The sequence below is a fragment of the Phacochoerus africanus genome, chromosome 2 (assembly GCF_016906955.1).
Source record: "Phacochoerus africanus isolate WHEZ1 chromosome 2, ROS_Pafr_v1, whole genome shotgun sequence".
Lineage (NCBI taxonomy): Eukaryota > Metazoa > Chordata > Mammalia > Artiodactyla > Suidae > Phacochoerus > Phacochoerus africanus.
Window position 1 is genome coordinate 202,835,730 of NC_062545.1, and position 26,836 is coordinate 202,862,565.

Here is a 26,836-nt window from a genome sequence, read left to right on the forward strand (position 1 = left end):
TATATACAGTAGCCAAAGACATGGAAGCAACCTAAATGTGCATTGAAAGAGGAGTGGATAAAGAAAATGTGGTACATATGCACAAGGAGATATTACTCAGCAATAAAAAGGAATGAAATAATGTCATTTGCAGCAACATGAATGGACTTAGAAATTATCATGCTAGGTGAAGTTAGTCAGACAGTGAGACACAAAGGTCATATGCCATTACTTACATGTGGAATCTAAAAAAAGGGATACAATGAACTTCTTTGCAGAACAGAAACTGACTGACAGACTTTGAAAAATTTATGGTCACCAAAGGAGAAAAGTTGTGGGGGGAAGGATGGGCTGTGTGTTTGGGATTGAAACGTAAAATTGGGCTGTGACAATGGTTGTAAAATTATAAATATAATAAAATTCATTGGGGAAAAAAAAACCTTACATGATACATAATGAGCTTGGGACTATATATATGTTTCTCTTTGGTTAGTATATTTATCACCATGGCTCCAAAATTTGTAAGGAAAGACTTTTTAAACCAGAAAGTAGGAAGGAAACTCTTTTCCGTCATCAAACAAAATTGTTAACAACCTTCCAGAACCCCATTCCAGTGTCCTTTTTCATCTTCTTCAAACATGGTCCATAGGGCTTTGTAAATAGTCCTTCCTAAGGGGGGAAAAAAGGTTGTTCATTAGAAGTAAAGACATTTGTTTTAAGGTGAAAAATTCCAGTTAATTTTTAAAAAATCAATTAGCGGTTTTCCACAGTGTCAATAATGAAGCTAAAGTCATTAGTCCTTATCATATAGTTGTCAACAAAAGGATTGAGTGATATTAGGACAAAAAGGGAAGTGTTCAGGAGTTCCCGTCGTGGCGCAGTGGTTAACGAATCCGACTAGGAACCATGAGGTTGCGGGTTCGATCCCTGCCCTTGCTCAGTGGGTTAAGGATCCGGCGTTGCCGTGAGCTGTGGTGTAGGTTGCAGACGCAGTTCAGATCCCGTGTTGCTGTGGCTGTGGCTGTGGCCGGTGGCTACAGCTCTGATTAGACCCCTAGCCTGGGAACCTCCATATGCCGCGGGAGCGGCCCAAGAAATGGCAAAAAGACAAAAAAAAAAAAAAAGGGAAGTGTTCAAATAATGGTACTTATCACCTTGGATTTCTAGGAGACTATAAAATTCTCCAGCTACCTTATATTTCCACTTCCAAGTGTGAAGCAGATAAGAAGCCCTCTCTCTCTTACTGATTGCAGGCCTAAAGCAAGAATGGTCAACTGACTTTCCTAGGCTAATAAAGTCACCTCTAAATTAAAGGTAACATCATAAATTCTTTATTATCTTCAATGGTTAATTTTATGTGTCAACTTGGCTAAATGCTTGTGCCTAGTTTTTGGGCCAAACACCTGTCTAGATGTTGCTATGAAGCTGGTTTTTTAGGTGTGATTAACATTTAATCAGTAGAGGTTGACTAAAACAGGCGGCCCTCCTGATATGAATGAGTTCTATCCCATCAGTTGAAGGCCTTAAGAGCAAAGAGAGCTTTCCTGAATAGAAAGGACTTTCCCTTGGGATGGCAACCTGGAAATTCTGCCTCAGTCTCCAGACTGCTGCTCTGTAGAATTCAGATTCAAGAATGTAACATCAACACTTATCTGAACTTTCAGCCTGCTGGCTTGCCCCTCACAATCATAAGAGCCAATTCATTCACACACACACACACACACACACACACATACATATATATCCTCATATGAAATATATATTATTTATTTCTATTATCTGTTTCTCTGAAGAACCTTGGCTAATACACAGTCTTAGAGTGTTTCTAAAGTTTTCATGAATGGAAAGCAAGTGACTCTTTTTAATTTAAAATAAATAAAGTAGATGATTTTTCTGATTTCCCTATTTTATAGATATATAAATAGTGCCACATATTCTCTCACTTCCTTGTTTAAAACCCGCAAATGGCTTCACAGCCCCCAAATCCTTACCATGGCCCACAAGGCCCTGTGTTTTCTGCCCCAGATAGAAGATTCATCTAACAAGAGTTCCCGTTGTGGCGCAATGGTTAACAAATCCGACTAGGAACCATGAGGTTGTGGGTTCAATCCCTGGTCTTGCTCAGTGGGTTAAGGATCTGGCATTGCCATGAGCTGTGGTGTAGGTTGCAGACATGGCTCAGATCCCGCGTTGCTGTGGCTCTGGTGTAAGCCAGCATCTGCAGCTCCGATTGGACCCCTAGCCTGGGAATCTCCATATGCCATGGGAGCGGCTCTTGAAAAGGCAAGAAAAGACAAAAAAAAAAGATTATAGCATCAAGTATTGACACAAATCACTTCCTACTGTTGGGTATGAATAGTTAGTGGGGGAAAAAAACAAACACCCCCTCTATGCCCCTGTGATGACAGAATTAAATCAGCTGGGAAAAGATGCTCTTAGTAGTTTCAGAAGAATAGGTAATTGGGTTGTTCCATCCCTTACTAGCTATCTCTGTCCAGGCAATGGATCCTGCCCTCAGGATCAGGTTACTTTGTACTCTGAGAACTGCTGGCTGCCTAGTGAGAAGGCTTTACTCACTGGTGCTCAATTCCCCAAACTCCATTTCATAATACGATCTGTTTTGATAATACAAGATTCCCATAGGTGTGTTGAAATACTACTATCCTGTTCTCATAGGTACACACCCTGAACACTCTGATGCAACTTGAGAAACACCCTGGTGCCTGTGAATAAATAGAAAAGACATCTTGGTCTCACTGAGAGCACAATTAAAAATTATTTCTTGGGTTACTGCCACAGAGGGTATATTACACCTACTTTGGATCTATTTTTATCTTCTTCAGTTTGAATGGGAAATGTTTTCTGATACAGTCTCTATGTCTGAGAATAATGCTTCCATTTGGGATCAGTGCTCCCTGTGCACTGCTTTGGTCATCCTATTCCTGAATAATTTGGCCCTGTGATTTGACCCTCTGAGTTATTCAGCACCCTCTCCTAAACTTAATAACCCTCTGTTCTCAACACATTTGAAAGAACTTAATTTACTTCATTCCCTCTCCACCCCCACCAAGCAAAGTGCATTGTTTACATTTTGAGAGAGATACTAATAACATGTCCCATAACAGAAGAAAAAAAAAATCTGTAGAAATTTCCTAGCAAAAGACTAGTCATAAAATGGATGTGTGGAAAGTTGCAGCTACATGAAATTCTATCAGGGTGATTGTACCACTGTATCTCAAGACCAACACATACACACACACACATACCACCTACACAGGACAACCACCATCACCACCACTACTATCACAACAACGAGTTAAAGGGACAAGGCAAACAGGATAAACCTCACAGAATTCTAGTCAATTACAATCCCAGGAGGAAACCTTGACCTGATTAAGTAAAATCTGGATTGTGTGGCGGTTTTACATGTGTCAACAGAAGAAAAAAGGTCTGTATAAGGCCTAGAAAAAGAGAAGTAAAAAGTAAGAAGTGGTCAGTGTATCTCACGCATTATCCAAGGAGGAAGTGCCTTGAATCTTGAACTTGGAAATTCCATTCCTCTAAGGCAGATAAGTATCATAGCTAACACCGTATAGTTCCCAGTCTGTGGCAGAAAAGGTTCTAAGCACTCTGCATTTACTAATTTATTTGATATGCATAGCAGACTATAAGTAGGTACTATTATTATCCATATTTTCAGATAAGGAAATTGAGACACAAAACTTTCATTTATATCAATTGCCCAAAGCCAGGAGAGGAGCTGGGCTTGAATCTAAAGAGCCTGACCCCAGGATCTGCTCTCTAATATTATAATACAGTAAAAGTGGAAAAGACAGCTTCCCTTTCTCTTTGGGAAGAGAGAAGAGAAAACTAGCATTTGTTAAGCATATGTTAATTGCTAAGGATTGTGCCAGCAGTTTTACATACATTGTGCTGGAAACAACCCTATGAGTCAAACCATCTGATCTGCATTTTACAGAGGTAGAAGAAACTAGACCTCAGGGAGGTTCCTGTAGAATCAAGGATTTTCTTGAGGATCACTGAGAACTTGTTAAAATCAAAGCCAGTGTGTTGGTTCCCTTTCACTCATCTTGAAACTAAGCAGCAAATTTAGTATGTTAAACAGGTCTTCACAAGAAATGCAGTCTTGAGGTTGTGGTCCATCTGTTCACCTGATAGGGACCAAGAGACCACTCTCTCTTCTCTCTCTCTCTCTCTCTCTCTCTCTCTCTCTCTCTCTCTCTCTCTCTCTCTCTCTCTCACCTCTCTCTCTCTCCTCTCTCTCTCTCTCTCTCTCTCTCTCTCTCTCTCACACACCACACACACACACACACACACACACACTATGGGAAAGAAACAGAAACAGGAAATTCAGTTTTGTTGCCTTCTGAACTGATCAAATTGAGTTGAGCATGACTCAGTTTACTAAGCCCCCATTCTACTGATTGTGTGAGACAACAGGGAGTGTTATGTTTAATGCAAATAGAAGTCTCCAAGTCTAAGGAAGGGAACCCATTTAAAATCTCTGCAATTGAATAGTTAGCACCATACAAACTCATTTAGATGTAGAAAAGAAGGTGCAAAGTTAAAACAGAATTCAAAGCTGAAGCTAAGATCACCCTGTACCAGCCTCTTTGAGTATGACTTATCCAGAGCCCTTTCCTTTAAACAAATTTACATTTTCCTTTAATGTTAAAAGTAACATATTTATAGGAAGTCCAATAAATAAAATTTCAAGACCCTAAAACTCACTATCCTATGACAATCCTAATATCTGAGGCTGAGACAGGATTTTACACTGTATGTATTGGAGATAATATTTCGATCACAATATATGCATATTTCTGTGTCTTTTTTCACTTTATATTTTATTTGAAATATTTTTCTATGCTATTTAATATTCTCTTAAATTTAAAGACTGCACAATATTTATAGCATAAATACATCACAGGATATCTTCTATTAATGGTCATTTATGTAGTTTCCAGATTGTACCATTATAAACCAATAAGACAGAGGTAGCAAGGGCACTAACACATTACTCTGAAAAACTGATAAATAAGCAAAAGAATCAAGCATGTATCATGACTTTCCTGCATGAATTATCTTAGGGTAACCAAATTGTTAGGAAAGGTTTTTGTTTATAGAAAAATTCCAGTTAATCAACAAAAATAATTGGCAGAATTAGAAAATTATCATTTTAGACCATTGGGGTACATGTATCTTTAGAAAAAAAACTAATGGTTACTGGGGTAGAGAGAAGGGAGATGGGCAAATTCATAGTATAGGATTAAGATACAATCTACTATGCATAAAATAGACAAGCAACAAGTATATATTGTATAGCACAGGGAATTATAGCCATTACTTTGTAATAACTTTTAATAGAGTATGAGCTATAAAAATACTGAATCATTACACTATACCCTTGAAGATAATATAATATTCTAAATCATAGTTCTTCAATAAAAAATTCTAATGAAGTAATGGATGTAAACAATGATCATTAGTGAATGTTATAACTAGCAATTATGTAAAAAGTCAAGAGAGAACTTGGTAAAAAGGGTTCACCAGAACCTACAAACTGATCTTAGCATCATTAAAAGTAGGGCAACCAGAAATGTGTGCTCTGGCATGATACAATAGGAAATACAAAACAACACACATACAGTATTCTTGCCAAAAAATAAAAATAAAAATGAACCTGACTCTAATCAAGCCTCATTCTAAGTACACATTTACAGGAAATAAGAGGGACAGAAAAAAAATGAATGAAACCATGAAGCAGGTATCAGCTATATCTAGAATGTAGGACATTCTACAGGACAGATGACCTAGTTTGTTTATCAAATAAATAACACAGGAAAGATAAAAGGGGAACTGTTTTATATTAGAAGAAATTTAAGAAACATAACATCAACATATGTAATGTGCAGACCTCTTTTGGATTCTAATGTGAACAAAACAATAATAAAAAGACGTTCCTGAAACAACGAGGAAATATGAACATAAATCTATTCGATTCTCTTAGACTTAATAATGGCCTTTGTATACTTGTAAAGCTTTTATAATACTGAAATATTTAGAAATAAAACAATAAGATGTCTTGGATTTTCTTTAAAATACTCCTGGGGGGAGAGAGAGAGAGACAGAGAGCAAGCAAGAAAATGAAATAAGACTAGGAAAACGTTAATAATTGCTAAAGCTGGATGATATGTACATAGAGATTCATTGTAATATTGTCTCTATTTTTACAGTGGTACAATATTTTCCATAATAAAAATTTGTCCTAAAATACTGAAATAAAAATCTTCATGTGTGTGTATATCTTTGTTTGAGATCTTTGCTAAAACCACAGAGTATTTTCCTAGAAAGAGAATTATGAAGTTAAAAGGCATGAGCTTCTTTGAGGTTCTTTGAAATATTTTTAAGTGCTCTACAGAAAGTTCATACCAGTTTATAACCCCACCAATAGACATGTGTCCGTCTCACCAGACCATCACCAAAACTGAATATATATTTTGGAAGCTTCATTCCATTTGGTGGAAAAAGGGTATCTTGTTTTAATTAATACTTTTCTTAAAAAATGGGTTGAGATCTTTTAATTTAAATGAGTCATTTATATTTCTTCTTCACTAACTTGTCTGGTTATATCCTTAGCCCATTTTTTGTTGCAGTCTTAGTGATTTTGTCTTTCATTTGTAAGAGCTTTTTATATATTAAAAATAACAGCCCTTCTTAATCTGATGCCAAATATTTTCTCTTATTTTGATTTTTGTTTTGTTTATGTTCTGAATATTCAGAAATAAATTTTTATGAAATCAAATCTATAGACATTTGTCTGTGCTTCTTTTATTGTCTTGATACTTAAAAATCCTTGTCCTCTCACAAAATGAGGTAAGTTCATGTTCATACAGTTTTTTTAAAATGGCTTTTTACTTTTACTTCTTATTTTTAATTTATCTGGCTTTCACCTTGGTATATAGCTTATGGGGTCAATCAAGATGTTTCTTTATTATTTTCCAAATAGTAAGCTACTCATTTTTTCTTCTTTTTCATTTTTTCTTTTTCAGGTTTAATGTATAGCTGACATGGAATAGTTTATCTTTTCATATCATGCACTTGTGTGTTTCTGACTTTCTTGATAACATGGCTTCCTCTTACTGTTGAATTTTTTGCCTCAGTTGTGTTATTACGATTTTATACCTGATGAATAGACTTGTTAAACAAACTAGGATAGGAAATGAGAGGAACATGGAGAGGTCAAAAGATTATTACAATATGGAAAGTAGATTCACTTCATATATAGTATATAATCTATATTACCCAATATTTTGTGAGCATCTACACAAAAGCTGTATGCTCTAGAAAAGAGAGCAAAAACACTGGAGTCATTGTACAAAGATTCAGAATCTAGTTTTACATGTTTACTGGCTGTGTGTTCTCAAAGCACTTAATGTCTCTGATCCTATCTCCTCCAGAGCAAAATGAAGGTAATAACATCTATATCATGAGGTTATTATAAGATTCAAATGTAGATGAGAGGTAGCTGAGAAATTCTCAAAATATAAAACAGTGTATTTTTTATGTTTTTAGTTAAATGTTGATAATGTCCAGGATACGAAAGAGAGAGAGAGAAAGAAAGAGGTAAAAGTAACAATAAATTCATTGGGAAGATGCAGAAAATGTTTGCCATGTCTTTTTTAGTAATTTCTGCAGTAAAGATGTCCACTTTTAGGACAGATGAGTATTATCAATCTACAACTCTACTGAAGTGAGTTTAAAAACACACAAAAGCTTTTGAGAGCACTGCATCATTAATAGAATTTTGCAATTAAGGGAGTTCACATCATGGCTCAGTGGTTAACGAATCCGACTAGGAACCATGAGGTTGCGGGTTTGATCCCTGGCCTCGCTCAGTGGGTTAAGGATTGGATCCCACATTGCTGTGGCTCTGGCATAGCCTGGTGGCTACAACTCCGAATGAACCCCTAGCCTGGGAACCTCCATATGCCATGGGTACAGCCCTAGAAAACACACAAAAAAAAAATAAAAAATAAATAATTTTGCAATTAAGTTCAATTCTTTGTGATCAGTTTGACTGAAGCATGTGATAGACCAAATCAAACTTGATTGACTTTATGCCTTTTGACAACTACCACCTTGGTTTCACCTGTGTAATGAGGAGTTGTGAGTAGAAGAGAAAAAAATCCCCCCCCACACACACAGTTCTAAACAAATGGAGCAGATATTGTCCTTAAAGTGATCCCTTAAAAGTACTTTCGAGTGAGCTCTGTATAAACTCTCTTCGCTGGTATCAGAAGCTGTGATCTGTGCCTTTAAAAAGACGGAGGGGCTTGTGCCTCAGTGCAACAAGGAGGGATGAAACACAGCTGGGACTTGGGGAAGTAGCCAAGCTTCCAGCAGCATTTTAGAGTGCTTGCCCTCCCTCCTCCTGTGTTAACAATTTTGCAGCTACCTCCAGCTGAGCACCCTGCTCTCATAATTATCAATCCTCAATTTTACCCACGTTGTCTTCTCCTCTCTTCTGCACAACCGGGCACTGATCCTAGCTGGCTGCCAAACTTCTGCTGTCCTCGCTTGATATGGCCAGCTTCCTCCCTTGTGTCAACAAATATCAGCATGTGGAACACAAGTGAGAGCAAACTCTATTTGGTAAGTAGAACCGAATTTCAAATGGATAGCAGGAAAACTGCTACTAAAAAAGTGAAAAAAGCCAAACTTAGGAGTCCTCTGGTGGCCTAGCAGGTTAAGGGTCTGGTGTTGTCACTATTGTGGCTCGGTCACTGCTCTGGCACAGGTTTGATCTCTGGACTTGCAACTTCTGCACGCCATAGGCACGGCCAAAAAAAAAAAAAAAGATATGCCAAACATAAAGTGGAATAACGCAGCCACAGCCGGTAAGATTTATGAAGGTTGAATCCTAGTGGAACATAAATTTCCTAACTGCTCACATATCATTTCTCTCAGATCAGAGAAAAGTTTAAGCAAAAAGAATATGTGCTAAAATAAAGCAGGTACAAATAACTTTTCAGCTCAGTTTGGCTTTTTTCACTTTTAGTAGTGAAAGCTCCAAAAGGATTTATTATGAGAGTCTCAATATGAAAGCAATTAAAAGGAGAGAATAATTGTGGAAAGATTATATACCTTTAGATATGAACTGTCATGGAAAACTATATACCATCCCATACTTAAATTTAATTCATTCAATGTATGCCTTGTTGATTTAACTAGATTCATACTTAAATGCATAAAATTGAGTTGAATATAAACAAAATAATTGTGTGTATTCTATGCTAAAACCACCAAGCGTAGACCAGTTCCAACAGACTACAATCCAAATTTTAAAAACCATACTCTTTATTCCTATGTTTAAGTCTTGAAACTAGAAGTGTTTCTTAATTATATTTTCATCTAATTTCTCAAACCCCTATTAAATACCTACCATATGATAAGCATAACTAGGCCTTTGCCCATGCATTTTTCTCATTTAAATCATATAACTCCTCTGGGAAGTTGGTATTATCATTTTGAATTCACCAAAGAACATTAGGCTGAGAGAGATCAGGCAGCTATAAAGAGCAGAACTGAAAATTTAACTTAGGTCTCCTAATTCTAAGATCTTTCCATAGCTTAGCATTCCTTTCCTCAACTTCTTGCTAAATTCAGTTAAGAACTCTGGATGTAAAGTATTATCATTACCAATATTAATAACAGTAAACACACAATGAGAAAGTATCATTATAGAATACACTTTAATATATAAGATACTATTTTCCCTCATGGACTTTAAAATTGGATCATGGACTTTCAAGTAGAAAAAACTCCAAATCCAACCATTCTCATCATCATGTGAAAGCAGAGTAAAGGCAAAAGCCTAGCAACAGGGATAGACTCTAAAAATAAATAGATGTTGCTGAGAGCAAAATCTGGCTCTGATTTTATTCACACTCTCTAGATTGTTTCTCTGGATAAGTCACTTCACCTCCTAGAACCTCAGTCTCTTTATATATAAAATGGAAAAAATCATTTCTCCCACAGAGTATTGACTCAAGGATTAAATAAAATTGCACATAAATTTCCCCTAGAACATGCCCAGAAAATCATAGCTGATACGATAAACTTTCCAATTTTTAGGAGCACATTAACTGATTGGCAAAATAAAGATGGATCAAGTTAAAAACACATATACTAGATGTGTGTTTATAATGTGTGTATGTGTGTATAAATTAGGAGAATGCACACCATATTTGTAGAATATGGTGAGAATTGCTGCCCCAGGGCGAAATACGCAGTACATTGACCTACAACTGCAACCACACCCACCAGTTGCTGCTTTGTTTGCTCAGCCAGCTCTTCTTCCTTCAGTCTTGCTATCCCCCACCCCCACTGCATGCTCTCTACCAATCGTGGTTAAGATTTCTCCTCTCCCGCTTTTATAATTGCAGCTGCCTAATTTGCCAGTTATACAGGTCATCTCCAGAGGTGATTAGAGTCCAAGCCACCTCGGAAGCCACCAGAAGTTCATTTGCACCCACATGATACAGAGCTAATATGGTTACATTTAGAGGTTATTTGGGGTTATTTGTGACCTTCCAACACCTCACCTACTCTAAGCCCTCATACATGAATTCACTTTTCTCTCGGTTAATTTATATTTGAGCCCTTTTTACACCGTGCCTTCCAAGTGGCCCTTCAGCTATGTCTCTAGACACTTAATGACAGGGAAATAATTTCCTTTTGATTCATTCTATTTTGATAACTGAAAATTTCCTTACTAAGCCAAACTCTCCTTTAGGATAATATTAATCTGATCTTTTCTTCCCTTTAATGATCCTTAAAAAAACTCTCCTCTAATCCCTTTTCCATGAAGTCAGCTCTTCAGATAGGATTATGTAAATATCAGATTGTATCACAAAGCATTATGCCAAGTGAAAGGTGTCAGTCTCATAAAATCGCATACAATATTATCTCATTTATATGACACTCTGAAAAAAGGCAAAACCATAGGAACAGAAAACACATCAGTGGTAGCCAGGGACTAGGGTCTGGGAGATGGAGATTAGCACTAGTGTCTGCCTACAAACAGGCAGCAGAGGGGAATTCTTTGAGGGTATTCAAATTATTCTGTATCCTATTGCATTGGCGTATTGGTAGTTAAAGTAATCTATGTATATATTAAAACTCATAGAACTATATCCCAGAAAGACATGAATATGACTGTGTGTAAATTTTGAACTCTATTGATCTTTTACAATGTGCCAAGGGCTTATCATGATTCATTTTAATCTTCATAATAATGCCACAAGATTAGTAATATTATGATCATCCCCGTTTTACAAATAAACTGAAACACAGAGAGGTTAACCAAATTGCCCAAGGTCACAAAATTTGATAGAGACAGAGTTGTGCTTTTAGCCAAAGCAATCTGAAGGCAGAACTGAATATCCTTACCACTGTCATATGCTAGCCCTGCAAAGAGAGTAAAGGGCCATCCTCTGTCGATGGAACTACATGAGCTATTTGACAAGTAGGACATGAGATAGGACTATGTAAACGCCATCAGCTTTCAAATGGAGCAGAACAGCTGTTCCTGTCATGGCTCAGCAGAAACAAATCTGACTAGGATCCATGAGGATGCAATTTTGATCCCTGTCCTCACTCAGTGGGTTAAGGATCTGGCGTTGCTGTGAGCCGTAGTGTAGATCACAGACAAGGCCTATATCTGCTGTTCCTGTGGCTGTGGTGCAGGCCAGCAGCTACAGCTCTGATTTGACCCCTAGCCTAGGAACCTCCATGTGCTGTGGGTGTGGCCCTAAAAAGACCAAAAAAAAAAAAAAAATGGAGCAGAACACATGCTACCAAGACAAATGTATTTCTGGGCCACAAAAAGTCCTATTGCTTTTTTAATAACTAATATTTAAACTTTCTAATTTCCAATTTTCTTTCAAATAAACTGCCTTTTTGTTTACATACTAAATAAATTTCAAAAGCAACTTTTTCATGCCCATGTACACTGGTATGAAAATCTTTCTTTAATTGTCCCTGAAGAAACACTGATTCTGATGTGAAGAAAATAGAATATATCAATTGGAAGCTCAAATAAGCTGTTTAAAAATTCAAAGATCTTTATTCCACTCCTTCTCCCTCCCCACTTCCCCTAAACTAAATCCTTCCGGATATTTTTTGGAACTAAAACCTCTTAGTAATGAGACAAACGGATAAATACACCCACGCCTGGTGCCTTGTGGTCATTCTTACACATTCATTTAGATCTTTCTGTGCCTGCAGTCTACATCCCCACAAGTTTCATTCCATGCACTTTGCAAAAATAAACTATCCACTGCAGGAGTTATGCATGGCAAGCCTCATAATTCAGAAGTAGCAGCAGCTGGAAAGAGAAAACAAAGAGAAAAAATTATGACGGCTTATAAATACCAAGAGTTACAAGGAATGCCTAATTTGATAAGCACAATCTTGAGATAATAAAGGTTGTTTAGTTTTGATGCAAAGAGTTGGTTGAAGAAATTTTGCTTCTGGATTTTTAATGTTCAGTACTTATTCCTGATGGATTTAATCATTTCAACACTGTGGCCAAGACAAATTATATACACAGTCATGTACACATTCTGCATATCCAGGTAAGAATGATCTGAGGTATGTGTGACATTTCTGCCTTGGATATACCTTCCCTGAAATGTTTAAGAGTTTAATGGAGCTGTTCTAAGCCCACTATCATCATCCTCCAAACACTTTTAGCCTGAACCCCCTTAATATTCAGTGGCAGTTCTAATAAATTCTACTATACCTTATGTAACCTACAATTAAATTTCTTGTAGAGTAACATCAAAAAGGGAACCAAAAAGAGAGATCGGGGCAACAACACAGGATAACCTTATTTGAATTCTCTGGTCTTCTATTAAATTGTTTCGGTTATATTTACCTTTCAGGGGTACCACTTGAAAGAAATAAGATGATGCTGACCTAACAGAGTCCGTGCCATGGAACTAGGCTCTCTATAAGTGGTAGTTATAATTACAATCTAGGAAAGAAATCCCGCAGATGGAACAGTGTTCATCTATGGCTATTTGCAGCTTGATTTCACAATATTTCCTTAGGCAAATTTCTCTACTCCTTGCCTCAATATCAGGTTTGATCTTGTTATAAACTCATGGGCTTTTCAGTGTTAATTATTAGTTACTAGCACATCTCCTATGGAATACAATGGCTCTTGGTTTATGAAATTAGGCTTGCTGGAGAAATACTTGAGATGTGAAATGACTTTGCAACTTGATGCAGCTAGCAGGGAGATTGCACAATCTTAATTCACAGGCACAAGCACACACACCCACACACCCAGGAAGTGTGGGGGGTCTTGTGGAAATCAGTAGCTTATCTATTATGTGCACTCCGGGGCTGTAAACAAGACCATGTGAGGACTCAGCTAGAATGCTTCCTCTGAGTCAGTATTAAACAAACTTCCGAAATGTTAGAGAAGGAAATAAAGCCACTGTACCCCAAAGACACGGAAGACAGAGAGCCAGGGGCAAAGAAGTTGTGTTCAACATTCTGTTAGAGACTGATGCATTAAAGTTTTAATTTTAAAAAATGCTGCTTAATAATCAGTCACTAACATGAATTGTAACAGGTTATAATCTCCATATGGAGTACCCTATCAACACTTTTCATGACTTAATGTGTGGAACAGCAATTTTTTTTTTTAATCTTTGGTATTTTATTCTATGAGAATGCTAGCACAACTTTCTATTTGTCAATAAGAACATTAGTGTAATGGTCTCTGATTTTGCTTCAGAATGAATCAGAGGCAAAAATATTGTCAAGATACGAAAAAAAATAGAACACCGGAAGATCACAGATTTTCACAAACAGCATAGCATAGTGCCATGGAAAAGTCACAGGCTTTGAAATCAGAAATGCTTCTAACTCTACATTTTCAAATTTTATGATCCTGCACAAGTTACACCTCCTTACTGAGGTTCTATTTTCTCATCTATAAGATCATGCCATTCATGAGGTTCTTATTAAGATCAAATCTTATTAAGATCATATTAGCTGAATAAGCACTTTGACAAATTTGAAGAGCTCTGCAAACAGAAGATATTATGATCTACTGCTTTAACCTATAAATGTCCTGAGGTCAACAAAACAGAGTTAAAAAGAAATCAAGTTTAGAAAACCCTGGAATTGTTTTTTCTTGAGGTAGATAATGAGTTCTATAAAACTTACGTCCATTTGACCTGCAGTACCCTTTGGTTTTTAGGAAGGAAGAGAGACAGCACCTATAACTGAAAATCTGAATATAGAGAACACAGCTCCTACTTACATATAATTTTATTTAAGTCTTCTTAAATATAGAAATCACGGATTGCAAAGTACAAGGAAATAGATAAAGCACTTAAATCCTTACCAATGTCCACAAAGTAGGATGTTTCATTAAGTGCTGTCTGGGTGCTCAGACAGTAAAGGACATTACCATTTCCGGCAACCCAAGGCTTGACCTCACACTTGGACTTCTGAAGGTAAACTTCCGGAGAGGAAATTAAATACAGAGAACCTCTTCCAGTTTGGAATACCAATTCTGCCAAAAACACTTTAAGAAACATGTAGACTAAATTACTTTTTAAAATTTTACCCTAAAAATACTAAAGTCAACAGAAAGGTCAGTGTTTTTTTTTTTTTTTAATTTATTTAGAACAGGAAGTGGAATAAAATTGTCCAAAATGTTTTTTTTTCTCCTTACCTATGTCCCTGTAAAAATATGCTCTATAAGTAAGATGAGTTCCTCCTTCCCTCTCTACAGTATTTTTACTTAAACCCTAATCTCCAAGCCTTAAAAATGAAAACACTCAACTGAGAGGAAAAGTAAGAACTGTAACCATCATAGTTTACATATACGACATAGGTAAATCAAATTAAACATGAAATTTATTCACCCTATTTTCATATCACAAGCTACCCACGGTAATTCAAGCTTACTTCCTTCTCAAAGGTGTGTGTGCCCTCTGAGTTCAGTGGATACTCTGAAAGGTCAAACAGAGTCCATCCTTCGGGCAGATGAGATGCTGTTCTATTTTTAAACGACCACTAGAGAAGGAAATTCCACAAGCTTCCCCAGTTACACATTCCAGTGTCTATCAAATCTCACTGTCTGAAAATTTTTCCTTTTCTCTTATCTAAATCCCTCATACTGTAACCTAAATCTGGTGCCTCCTGTCTGGTCCCTAATGGAGATGGTCATCATCCTTTGTAGATCAGCCTCCTCACATAAGTCTCTTTCCAAATTCTGCAACCTGGAAACCATTTGATTTATAACTCTCTTTATCACAGCTCTTTAATCATTGTTGTTACTCACCTATCATTTTCTTCCAAGTTTTCTTCTTCTTCCAACATTGTATTCATTTTGCATATCCTTTAAAATGTTTTTTGAAAAAGCAAAAAAATAAAAATAAAGATTATCCGGTAACTTTATTACACTAAAACAACCTATTTTAATTTTTTTGTTCTTGTCCCATGTACACATATATACATCATTATAACCATAATGTGTATTTTATTGTATTTATTCCAAGTTTTTAAATTACTCCTTTAGTTCCATATCCCAAAACATGCCTAGAATGAGCCAGCTTATCATTGCAGCCTTGATGACATTAGTATAAAGTTCAGGATTTGAAGAATATCTTTTTTTATTCAGTAGAATTAAATGATTGATTACCAAGTCCAGAAGCACTCTGTTAGGTCCTAAGGAGTCAAAGCATTTAACTTTCAGTCCTTGCCCACAAGAAGGTCACAACAAGACATAGCCAAATAATTAAAGTGAAAAAGATCCTGTATAGCTGTTCCTGCCTCTGTCTACATGGTGTATACCTATACTATACAAACTTATGGGATCAACGCATCTTGGGGAGGGTTGACCCTGCAGAAGGCAGGACGGAGGAGTCACCCAGCAGGAGGTCTGGAGGAGTGGGACCTGTGGGTAAATTGCCACAGCTTCCACCATCTAGACTAGAGTACCTAGGAGAGAATGCTTGGTGCTATCTAGAGTTTAACTGGACCTCTGTGGGATAATATTTGGTGCAAGACTGAACTCAGTGGCAGCTGCTTCCCCCAAATCTTTTGTAATTATAAGAACTTTGGTTATCAGAATGAAATGGCAAGTTTGTGCAACTGGAAAAAAAAAATTAAGGGTCAGGTGTCTCCGGGGTTAAGTCTGACTTGGGGATTAACTTAATAGTTGATGAAACACTCTAATATCATCAAGACAGCAGAAATCTGAAAGACAAAACTGGTTGTTATACCGTAGTACCCTTGGACAATCACTCTTCAGAGCTGATTCTCAGTTTCTTTACCTGTAAAAATAGATGTTTTTTTATCTATTTTTCAGATTCCAAGAAACAGCAAATATTAAAAATAATGTTTGTGTTTTCGAAAGCCAAACATACAATTACTTCTTGAAAGAAAAAACGTTGATGCCAATTTTCACCATATCTTAGGCTTAGATTTAAAAAATGAAACAAAAGACTATGCTCTCAAGAAGTTTAGTTCTTTAAGAAGTTTTAAACCTGGAATCCTGGTTTTAAAATATTAAAGGAGCTTGCAGCTTCATAGATTCTGTTTATAGAACAAAAAAGTCCCATCATTCATTCATGCAGCAAAAAGATATTGATCATTACCTATACCAGGCTCTGGGTTAAGTACTGCCAATACCGTGAAGAACAAAGTTCAAGGTCCCAGAAAGGAGTTGAGGTCCTTGAAACAGATAATTAAAGAGTTAAATGAAGGGTCTCTTTGTAAATGATGTGGGCAGCATTAGTGAAAACAAGCATCCTGGGACTAACAACAGCTAGGAATAGAAGCCAGGTAGCCAAACTTTACCACCCATGCCTAAATCTTCAGAGAGAGGAATTGGTGATGAATCCAAGAGCTGTAGGAAAGGACTGCCTGAAAGGAGCTGTGACCTTTGGTAGGAAAACACAGATACCACTAAAACTTTCCCTCTGCCCTCTGGTCTCCATTTAAATGAATTCAATAGAAAGCCAAAGGGCTGGGAAACTCAGTTGATGCAGCTTTTAGAAGTCAGCCTCCCAGGACATTGAGCAGGTTAAAGAATATACAGAGCACCCCTGCTTACAAAAATAATATGGTTCTGGAGTTCGCCTTGTGACTCAGTGGTTTAAGGACCTAACATTGTCTCTGAGGATACAGGTTTGATCCCTTGCCCAGTGGGTTAAGAATCCAGCATTGCCGCAGGCTACAGCATGGTAGCCTATGCAGCTCAGATCTGGTGTTGCCATGGCTGTGGATTAGGCCACAGCCACAGGTCTGAACTGACCCCTGCCCCAGGAACTTCCATATGCTGTAGGTGTGGCCATAAAAAGAAGAAAATAAAGAATATCGTTCTGGTGGGAGAGAGATATCAAATAAGTAAATAAAATAATTTGAGATAATCAAAGTGATCTGAACAATTTAAAGTGACCATCTGACTGAGGAGGTGAAGGTCCCTTTCAGGAGATGATATTTTTCCTAAGAAATTAAAGACAAGAAGCAGCCAAATATAAAGACTAGGAAGCGAGCACTCTAGGCAGAGGGAATAGCAAATGTAAAGATCCTATGGTAGAGGAACTCTTGGAGTGTTTGAGAACTGAGAAAAAGGCTTAACATCTGAAGCACATTAAGGCAGAAAAAAAGCATAAAAAATGAGGTCAGGGTAGTAGGCAGTGCCCATAACTGGTGGTATGTCCAGGAGGTGGAGGAGGTCATGGCAAGGAGTTCAGGTTTTATTTTTAGTGCCATGGGCAGCTACTGAATGATTGTGTGCAAGGGAGCAACATCATCTTGTTTACATATTCCAAAGATCACTTGGGCTGTGGAGTGAAAACTGATGTTTAAGCGTACAAGAATAGAAGCAGGGGAACTAGTTATAAGGGCATTTCAGAAATCCATTGCAAGTTGGTGGTGATTTGGACTAAGATGGTAACATGGGAATTAAGGAGAAGGAAATGTACTTTCAGAAGAATTTGACATAGAGAATGAAGAAAAAAGGATGACTTCAGATTTTTTCCATTCACCCACAATACACTTTTTGCAAGTTATATAAATAATTTGCATTTCTCTAAGCATGCAATATTCATGCTTACTTACCTGCCTACACAGTTATAGTTTTCTCTTTAAGGAATGTTCCTCCTTCATTGTTCAAGACTCAGGTCTAGGAATATTTGACTCAAGGAGCTGTCCCTAATACTCTAGACTGAGTTTGTCTTCCCTCTTCAGAGCTTCTCCCCACAGCAACTTCTGCATACAGTACTTATCACATTCTGATTGACTTGGGTTTCTCTATCACCTTATGAAGAGGTTTCTCATGGATAGAGATTGTGTTTTATCCATCTTTTATTTATTTATTTTTTCTTTTTAGGGCTGCACCTGTGCCATATGGAAGTTCCTAGGCTAGGGGTCAAATCAGAGCTGCAGCTGCCGGCCTACACCACAGCCACAGCAACACCAGGTTTGAGCTGCATTTGCAACCTACACCACAGCTTGGGGAAACACCAGATCCTTAAGCCACTGAGTGAGGCCAGGGATTGAACCCGCATCCTCATAGGCACTATGTAGGATTTTTAACTCACTGAGCCACAACAGGAAGTCCTGTTTTATCCACCTTTTAAACCTCTGTGCTCATTATGGCTTATGATACCTGCATGGCTTATTAAATGAATGAAATAATGAACTATAAGAAAATAAAAAGATAGTTTAGTGGGAAATGATGTCACTTCAAACTGGGAGATAAGGATGGCTTTCACGGACCAGTTGACATTTGAGTTAGATCTGGAAAGACAGGCAAGATTTGGACATACAAATATAGGAGAAAAGTTATTCTAAGGAGCTATATGGCAAAGGAGAACAGTGAAAAGAATGTGTGGAGACCAGTTCAGTTTGGCTAGAATATGGGTCTATCGTGGGGAAATTTTTTTAAACAGTCCAGTCTAACAAATCTATTTTTATTCTATAGACAAGGAAGACCCACTGAAGTTTTTTAAAGAGATACATGACAAGGTAAGAGCTTTATAATAGTAGAATCTGCTTCTAGGAATGGCTGAATGCCTGTATTAACCCTCAAATTCTGAACCATGTATAACTGAATCACTTTGTTGTAGAGCAGAAATTATTACAAGCTTATAAATCAACTATACTTCAATAAAACTTTTTTAAAAAGCCCTGAACCAGAATAAAAACAATTACATAAAGATATTTGAGTAGAGCCAAATGGAGTCCAAAATGGAGATTCTTCAACCCTTGAATGAAGGCAGTTTCATTGGGTCAAGATTTACTTTTATAAAACTTTTCTTCTGAGGGTATTTCTCAGTCTATGTAGTATAAGATGGCTGAAATTCATAAAGAAAGGCATTGTCTTTCTGACTTAAGGAGTCAGGGAAGGAATTGAGGGATGCCACAGTGACTGGATATCAAACAGAGAAAGCCCTAAAAGGGAGAAACCACAGAGAAAGCCCCAAAATCTCCATATAAACTCCTTTCAAATCCTTGGCTAACCACTTAACTATACACACATGGAGTAGATTCCAAATAACCCAGCAGACAGCAACTGTTGAAAGACTGAAAAATTGAGCAGAGATTTCAGCTAATGTTGCCCTTTCACAATAAAATCAACATTCTTGTTGACAAAGGTAAAGATCTAAAATCTCTACAACAAATTATCTTCAATGCATTGTATATAATTTAAAAATGCTGGAGAGTTCACACTGTGGCTCAGCATAGTGAATCTGATTAGTATCCATGAGGTTGTGGGTTCAATCGCTCGCCTCGCTCAGTGGGTTAAGGATCCAGTGTTGCCATGAGTTATGGTGTAGGTTGTAGACACGACTCGGATCTGGTGTTGCTATGGTTGTGGTGTAGGCTGGCAGCTAGAGCTCCAATTCGACCTCTAGGCTGGGAATTTCTATATGCTGTGGGTATAGCCCTAAAAATCAAAAAATTAAAAATAAAAATGCTAGAAATTAGGGGAAAATATGACCTATAGTCAAGATACAAAGTGGTTAAGACAAAGCAATTTTTTTGAAATGACTCACATGTCATAATTAGCAGAAAAGGATGTTCATAATATGTTCATAAATATGTTCATAAATATGCTCAAAAATTTAAGAGAAATTATGACTGTAAAGACTGAACAAATATGGAATAGCAAATAAAAATAAAAGCTACTTTAAAAGAACAAAATGAAAATTCTAGAACTATGTCATATAATATCTGAAGTGAAAAATTTCTGAATGAATTTAAAAACATATTGAAGATTTGAGGGGTAAAATGTGGATCAGCATCAAAAACTTCAGGATCAATTTATTTTTAAAAAATTGAAAAAAACTGAACAAGACCTTCATGACTATGATTTAATATCAGAGGTCTATGTCCATATAATTGAAGTCTTCCATTGAAAGGAGAGAGAGAATGAGGTAGAAAATATGTGAAGAAATACTGGCCTAAAATTTACAAATGTCTTTAAAATATTAACCGACATATCCAAGAATCTCGGTGAACATTAAGCAAGATGAATATAAAGAAAATTATATCTAAGCACATCATAATCAAACTACTGAAAACCAAACCAAACATAAATCTTGATGGCAGCTAAATGGAAAATTAAAAATTACATACAGAAGAAGAAGAATACAAATAATGCCTGACTTTTCATTAGACACAATGAAACAAACACAATAGAATATATATAAGCATGGGGATCTTTTTAAACTAAAAAATATATCAAAACAACATTATATGTTAAGTGAACATAGCCTTTGAAAATGAACTTTTTGAGATGAGTGGAAATAAAATTTACTACCCAGTAAGTCTGCCCTGCAAGAAGTTATTCAATTTGAAGAAAATGACCTCAGATGGAAACTCATATTTATAGGAAAGAATGAAGAGCAATAGAAGTATTAAACATGAGTAAATATAGACTATCTCTTTTCTTTCTTCTTCCTTTAGTTTATTTAAAAGACAATTGAATAATTTAAAGCTTTCTGAGGATTACCAAACATCTGTGGAAATGAGATCAGAACCAAACAACAGACCTTCATCAAGTCACTTGAAATTTCAGATCATGGGAATTAAAGAAGATTCTATAAGCTTCCAGAGAGGGTAAAAAATAACATATAAAGGATTCTAAACAAAACTGCTTTGGAATTTTTCAATAATAGCACTGAATATGAGAAGACATTGCCTTCAAATATTTGAAGAAAATAATTTCTAGCCTGTAATTCCATGTCTCTTTAATTGTGTAGAAGAAAAAAATTAAAGGTTTCTTCAGAGAGTCAAGGATGAGGAAAAAAAAAAAAAAAAAAGGAGCTACCTCCTATGAATCCTTTTTAAGATTATTGAGGAAGTGCTCCAAGAAAGAAAGTGTGAAGTATAAGAAATAGATGTTTCGGCTCATGAGGATAATAAAAAAACCCTCAGGAGGACAGCTGTATACCAGATGTAGAGATAAAAACAGACTTTTCATGGAGAAAAAACTTCAAAACAATCTATTTTTAACCATTTTCTGGGTTACTCAGTGGACCCTTGCAATTGACAGCTTAAGTCCTTGTGGAAACTCTATTCAGTTTGTTGAATAAATGATATTCAATTTGTTCTGTTTGTTGATGGTCCCTCCCTTCTACTTATCCATTTATTTCTTCAGCATATAAGAGAGAAGCAGCAAGGAAAAGCAATATTTAAAAAGGAGTAGAAAATGAAGGTTAGAGACATATTGGAATTTCAAGACTTTTTTTTAGCTTGAGTTTTCCCAAAGGTAGTGCCTCAGGCAAGAACTTATAAACACGGAACACAAATGAGGGGCTGGGAAGAATGAGGAAAATGAAAAAGCAAACACAGAGATGCATTAATAAAATCACTATTGCAGACAACTAGCACTGAGTCCTTCCTAGAATCTTCTAAAGAGGATGTAGAATACTTAAGAATTGTTTACCTGAAGGTTGGTGACTTTTACCTATAGCTCATAACCTACATTAATTGAGATTTACTTTGGGGTAAATAAATCCCTATATACCTCCAGACTAAGCATGCCTGCTTGAACAGAGGGCTTCCCAAAAGCAACTTTGGCACTGGAAAAATCTGAAGGCAAAAGTGCAAAACATCCAGTGATTGAAGAAAGATGTCAACCTAAGGTAAACCAAACTCCCCACCACATATGTTCTGACATCAGAGACAAGGCTAAGAGGATATGAGTCCAGAATCCAGAAGCAATTCAGTCTATAACTTTGTAACACTAGATATACCTATGCCCTAGAATAAGTGGCATCTGCCTCTGTCTTCAAGGTGATGGTCAGTCACAATCTCTACATGTGATCAATAGATAGAAATTACTACAGTAAGCTGAAGTCTTCATTGATGAAACTGATCTTGAAGTTATAAAACCTACTTGTCTAGGTTTCTAGACCTGGGGGATGAAGCAGACATTCATCCCTGAGCAGGTTAAGCCCCTGGAGATCTTGCTATTATCAGGCCAGTGTTGCTGTAGTTGTCATTCACCATTATCACTGGGCATGTGAATGCCAAGAAATGCCCATGATTGACCTACACCTTGCCAGTACCCTAGCTATCTCAAATTGCCCAAAGCTTCTAACATCTTCTTCATGCTAATTCACCCCTAGTGAGAGTCCAGTACTATATACGTCTTAGCTTTGGTTGTGCCAAAAAGCAAAGCCTCCGTCAAGGAGATAATAATCCCAGAGTATAAGTGGGGGACCAGAGAAAATGGGGAAGGGGAAAATGTCTATAAAAATCTGTTTTTTAAATATCCCAGCTTTGACGTACTCTGGCTTAATTTTTGTGTCTGGGAAACACAGAACATCTCAGAGCTAGCTGCTAGAACAACTAAGGGAAGAATTTACCAATAGGTTTCATCCCTCAGAGTTAACTTTCATAAATGTGAGGGCTCCCCTTGTGAACTTAACAAGTAGGGTACCATTCCTAGTTGTCGCATTGGAGAAGTCCTAGAGTGAAAAGTGAAAAATGCATCATGTTCGTTTGAGATGAGGTTCTGTTGAAAGGAGGCAAATCCAAATGCCTATTGCATCCAGGCTGGAATCAGAGGTGAGGTTAAGAAGATGTGAGTTAGGGTCCCAAATGCTCTGGTACAGCCGTAAGAGCTTCTCAAGGAATTTGGACTTAAGTTGGTAAAACATAGCAAATATCAAAGCCTTTTAAGCAGAAGAGAAACACAATTTAGGTTTGTACTGCAGGAAGCTGACACTGGAGATACTGAGGAGGATGAATTAGGCAGAGGATGGGATGGTGAAGTACAGGAAACCATTTTGGAGACTTCACACATAGCTGATTGTACCCTAACACAGTGTCAGTGGGGATGAGAGACAGGAAGAATGAACGGCTATTTGAGATAGCGGAGAAATTGGAGGAAAATCTTCATGTTGATAACTGGCTCAAAGATATTATCATAACAAAGTATCAGTTTTTAGCCATTACTTACCAGTTAGTAGTTTGTGGATGGAATCAATGTGGCATCAAACTTAGGCCAATGAATGGATCAGGAGGCTAGTCATTGTATGTGCATGGGGAAAAAAGAAAAAAACAACTCATGCTAACTGTGGTAATATCCAAGGAGGTGGGGAAAGAAGGAGTTGATGTAATTTTTCACTTTTATTTTTAAAATTATTATCTTTGTGGCATTTTTATCTCTCAAAACGAAATGATAGTCAATATTAGGTTCTAAAATCAGGGGCAGGGGAAAGGAAGACACCGAAAAGAAAAAGAAATAGAACCCTTTCCCTATACACACACGTATGCGCAAAAAAAAAAAAAAAAAAAAAAAAAAAAAAAAAAAAAACTAGAAAATCTTTTATCTTACACCAAGAAAGTTTGATGTTATATACTTGAAAAGGGAAGGAGGTTGAAAAAAATGACATAAAAGGAAGATAAAAATAACTAATGACTAAAACTTCTGCAGGAATGAACCAAATGTCACTGAAATACTGAAAGAGCCTAAATTTGTCACTTCATATGATGGTGAGAAGGGAAATGAACATATAAAATCCTTTAGTTTCTGGGTTTATCTGATGTGATTTTGTGCTATCCTGAATCTCTTTATTTATTATTTGAACACTTATCAAGCTGTATACTTACCTTTTTTTTTTCTTCTATAGAATTTGAGTTCCTCCAAATACCTGGCACGTCTTTTCTTTTCTTTTCTTGCTCAATGATATTTAATAGCAGCTATTATGTACCATTATGCTAGGACTGCTGAGACTATCATTAGGACCATAGACAGGGTACTTGCCCTTCTGATGAGTAAGGTCTAGGTTTGTGTCTGACTTTATCACTTAACCATATAACTTCAAGTAATTCTTTATCTTTTTGAGCCTCACCTTCTCATTGTTAAAGGGAGAGAGGACTATTATACATACAGGATTGTGCTGAGATAGATAGATATTATTTACCTACTCTTTAACTCAATAAACACTAAGTTCTCTCTGTGTCTAATATGCATGTGCTTTGTGAATCAAAAATAATGTCAACAGTGTGACATATGTGTGCATGAACTGAACTGGCATTTTTTGCTTATTGGTTTGTTTATTTTGTTTAATAAGTTTTTCAGCCATTGTATTCTATAAAGTCAAGCATCAAAATATCATTTTCTACCTGAAGCGTAGTAACTACCTTAACGTCTAAATTCAGTGCGTTGTTTGTGAATCTGATGAAGACCATTTACTTCTAAATGGTCAAATAGACACTCAGCCAACAAAGTTAGAAACCAAATTGAAGCAAGAAAAACAATGAGTAATGAGAACATAGTGAAAAGCAGAACATTTGGGGGGATGATTTTGACATGTGCTCTGTCAGAATCTCATGCACTTACTTTTCTCTCCTATTATTTTTAATGTGAGAACTACCTCAAGAAAGCCAGATGCTTCCTTGATAGTGTAACTGTTTGTTGATTCGAGTTCTGTGGAGCATGTCATAAGATGACAGCATGAGATGTCTGTGATATTTATGTTTTGATATTTGTATTACCTGATTTTTGAGACTGAATCCCACACATATCTTTACATCACATTATGTAATTTAAGCAATAGCCATGGCAGAAGATTAGTGGTACAGAAGTTACACTCATTTTGCTGAGAATACTAAATTTAAAAGAAGAGAAATATTTTAAAGCCCATGACTTCCATCCAACTTTACTTCTTTACATGTATTGGTAGGATTTATCATTCATAAACATTTTTCCTACCATTTGTTATCTGAAATCTAATATTGGGTTTTCTGCTTTATTAAGTCTTTGTTATAAATATAACCACGTAAATATTTTATGACCTCAAGAAATTTGAAATTCTCTCACATATACCACCTGTTCTTTTTATTACCATGTCAATTTCATGACTGACAACCAAGAACAGAAAGTAAATATGGATAGAATATGCAATAGAATAAGAGTTAAAAATCAATAGACAGACAAAATAACTTTGGAATGAGTGGAGCCTCTAGGACTCGAAGTGAAAGGTATCCCACAAAAACACTCTAGTTATTAAAGTTGTTTTCCATAGGGATACTGAATTAACAATCTGATACTGCTCTACTTGTATGGTGGAATTGGCAGATGGTAGGAGCAAGGTTTCTCACTGTTGGAGTGGCAACATACAGATTAGGAAGAGGAAGCTAGAACTGTACATGGGATAATGGATTAGAGTTGGTAACATAAACATGAACTCATGTTTAGGTTACTTTTGAAACCAGTGATTACATATAGAAATACTTATATATGTGTATATTTGCCACTTATTAGACACACATACTTTACCTTGCTCTGTCAGTTGAGAAATTCTAAAAGCAACTGCACCTAGTAGCAATAGGTATGCCTAGTGACCAGATCTTGGTTTCTGAGTAAAGGAAACTAACTACAGGAATCAGGGCTCCTTGGAAAGATGGCTGATTCTGGTACCAAGGAACAAAACATGCAAGATAATCTTGGAGCTTCTCATAGTATCAGGAACTAAGACAGTTATTAAAAAAAAAAACAACCTATATTGATAGAGGTCAAAGACATACAACAGCCAACTGAAAAAACTCCTGATGGCCAAATCTGGAACAATTGGAACAACCAAATAAATAGAAGTTTTCGATTATAACCCTAAGTACAAAATAAATATCCATGAGTACATACTGATATATAAGAAATGAATGAATAAGTAAGTGAGTGAGTTCCCGTCGTGGCGCAGTGGTTAACGAATCTGACTAGGAACCATGAGGTTGCGGGTTCGGTCCCTGCCCTTGCTCAGTGGGTTAAGGATCCAGCGTTGCCATGAGCTGTGGTGTAGGTTGCAGACGCGGCTCGGATCCCGCGTTGCTGTGGCTCTGGCGTAGGCTAGTGGCTACAGCTCCGATTCAACCCCTAGCCTGGGAACCTCCATATGCCACGGGAGCAGCCCAGGAAATAGCAAAAAAAAACAAAACAACAACAACAACAAAAAAGTAAATGAGGAAATAGAGAAAAATCTCCCATGCAAAAGAATTCCAAATAATCTATGCTCAGTACTCCACCCTCAAGGAGGGGAGAATAACTTCCCCATTTCTTTTTAGTTAATCTTTTGATATGTTTTGGGTTTTTTTAATTTCACCTTTTTGAGGTAAAACTGACATCTTAAACTGTAAGATATTTCAAGTATACATCATAATGATTTGATATATCTATACATTGTGAAAGGATTCCTCTCACCTAGTTAATTAATACATCCACCATCTCAGGTATTTATCTTTTTCTGTTTGGGATGAGAACATTTATGTACCACTTTCTTAG

The 26,836-nt window shown here is 36.6% G+C and overlaps 3 long non-coding RNA genes across 4 annotated transcripts in view; 1 reads left to right on the forward strand and 2 right to left on the reverse strand.

Annotated features, from left to right (window-relative positions):
• Positions 1-266: 266 nt before the first annotated feature.
• Positions 267-15,405, reverse strand: LOC125119941 (uncharacterized). Of its 2 annotated transcripts, none has more exons than XR_007133218.1 (3): positions 15,374-15,405; positions 12,262-12,391; positions 267-648 (listed from the first exon to the last, which is right to left on the reverse strand). It is a non-coding gene; the product is annotated as an uncharacterized LOC125119941 (long non-coding RNA). The 2 variants fall into 2 exon arrangements; XR_007133217.1 differs by lacking the exon at positions 15,374-15,405 and adding an exon at positions 14,429-14,607.
• Positions 8,270-21,352, forward strand: LOC125119940 (uncharacterized). The gene is made up of 3 exons (XR_007133216.1): positions 8,270-8,655; positions 19,025-19,068; positions 21,013-21,352. It is a non-coding gene; the product is annotated as an uncharacterized LOC125119940 (long non-coding RNA).
• LOC125119942 (uncharacterized) overlaps positions 15,398-26,836 on the reverse strand; it is a 46,228-nt gene continuing 34,789 nt past the window's right edge. The window contains exons 2-3 of the long non-coding RNA XR_007133219.1: positions 16,317-16,367; positions 15,398-15,430 (exon numbers count right to left, since the gene is read on the reverse strand). This is a non-coding gene — a long non-coding RNA (uncharacterized LOC125119942). The remainder of the gene's footprint in view (positions 15,431-16,316; positions 16,368-26,836) is intronic.